This window comes from Aphanomyces invadans (genome assembly GCF_000520115.1).
Source record: "Aphanomyces invadans strain NJM9701 unplaced genomic scaffold supercont1.45, whole genome shotgun sequence".
Classification (NCBI taxonomy): domain Eukaryota; phylum Oomycota; class Saprolegniomycetes; order Saprolegniales; family Verrucalvaceae; genus Aphanomyces; species Aphanomyces invadans.
In genome coordinates this window covers 367,107-369,241 of record NW_008580190.1, presented here as the reverse complement: position 1 = coordinate 369,241, position 2,135 = coordinate 367,107, and positions in this window count along the sequence as shown.

Below are 2,135 nucleotides of genomic sequence, written 5' to 3'. Positions count from 1 at the left end.
GTGCAACACGCGGGTCGTTCACGACAATGAAGTATTTGCCGTGTCCAAGCGCGTGCTGGATGTGGTACTTGAAAATTGATAGGTGGTGGCTGTCTTTCAATTTTGTTTCCTGTAAGGCGACGATGTTTGCCCTGCGCATGATGCGCTCGACAAAGTTGTGCCCATTGTCAACTGACGAGATGCCGTTGATGTTACAGGTTAGCAATGTGATCGATCGACGTGATTGGTTGGGTGCGGTTTGATGATATGAGGAACTTAGTTCAGACGTACTGGCTGCGCGAGACAATGTTGGACAAATCTAAGGTTTCTGTGTGTCCCTTAATTCGCACTTCCAGGGTTTGATCGTCCTCGTAGACATGTGTCAATGTGCGCATTACAGACAATTGACCGACAAAAGCGTGGTCAGGTAAAAGCACCACCAACCGATCCAAAATGAATTGTCCCAAGTGAGTTTGTAGGATCCGGAGCAAAGTTCTTGAGGTGAGGAGCAGTCTACCTCCCGACGGCGGCCAAATTACAGACTGCCCTGTCAAGCACAGCACCCATGCATCGTGCCGGTAGAAGGTAGGTGTCATGACACACAGCCATAGTTCAAAGAGGGACATCGCGCCCTCCACTAGGATCTGATGGTCCTTCACAGGTTTCAGCATGTCGCCGACAGTGGCTACCTGAAATTCCTCACGACGACGCTGCAGTTGAGCGTGTCCAATCTTCGTTTTTCCGTAGATGTGCTTGTACGTATCGGCGAAGGCTTGTACCTTCCTCCTTGACGTCGCTGCAAACCATCGATGCCATGTGTGTAAATGGACCATTAATGTCAGCGTGATAGTGTCGTATTTGGCCATATCGTGTAGCGTCACATTGGCGGATAGGTGTTTCTTTTGAACCAGCGTCCAAAATTTATCCATCTGGCCTTTTAGGAGCTCCGATAGCCCACTGAGGTCGTCCTCGAGAGCTTCGGCAAAGGTACGCTCAGTGTTGACGAGATTCTCCGCATGCACTTAAGCGATGGACGCTGTAAGGATGTCGTGAAGTCGCCCAATCGACATCGTCTCCACGTCAAACGTAAGTGTGTTGTCTGACTGGTGCATCGTTGTGATACATTGATTACGCTCATCCTCATCGAGCGTTCGAGGCTCGAACGTAGGAATCATCGTAACAGTATCCCGGTCAGTCCTCCGCTGGAGAGGCTGAAAGCCCCCGTTGTAGGTACGTAGGACTGCGAAGAAATTCGGCGTAGCAAAGTCAGCTAGTGTTTTAGGTGTCGTGCGCGACCGCTCCTTGCGTTTTTTACGGCCTGACACCTCTTGAAAAGGTACGTCCACTTCCATCGACATAGTCGGGTCCATCTGTGGGACATAGTCATTCATGCCTCGAACACACGAATGTACTCCGTAGTGCTCTTTAGGCATGTTGGTGGAGCTTCTGGGGCATTCCCACCGATGGATTTCCGTAGTGATGTTATGAAGGTACTTGGATAACTCGCCACGGTCTCAAGGGATAAATAAGTCCATTGAAACATGAATTCGAAACTCTTGGGGCGATTGTTCATCGGACCAATCAAGCACGTGAATTTCAACGACAGACAAGTTTGAATATTACTTGCATATATCATTATACAGGTAATCCCTGTCTTAATGAAAATCCATCAAACTTTATAACTGTTCTTTCTATAGAGTAGTATATCATCAATATACAAAGGTTTTTTGTGTGACACTGTCAAGCATTTCAAAAATTCAAACTTAACTTAAGCAGTGGCCTGAACGTGTGGTCACTTATCCATTGACTGCCTTCGATGAAAAAGCCATCACAAAAACGAACTGTCCTTAACACCCAGCAACGCCGAGAATTTATGAGCATCACTTGGCCAACCCAACAATGACTTTCACTTCTTTGTCAAATTGGACGAAAGTTGAGTTTATGCTCACCTCGCGTCCATCTATACAAGCTATTTCCCGCACGCTTAATTTCAACAACGAAATGCGGGAAAACGACCGAATGGTGCTGCTTTTGGTCGACAACGCCTCCTCGCACAAGATTGATCAGCAATTGTCCAATGTTCGTGTGGAATACCTGCCCCCCAATACGACGTCGCACTTGCAGCCGCTTGACGGCGGAATTATCCCTTCCTTCAA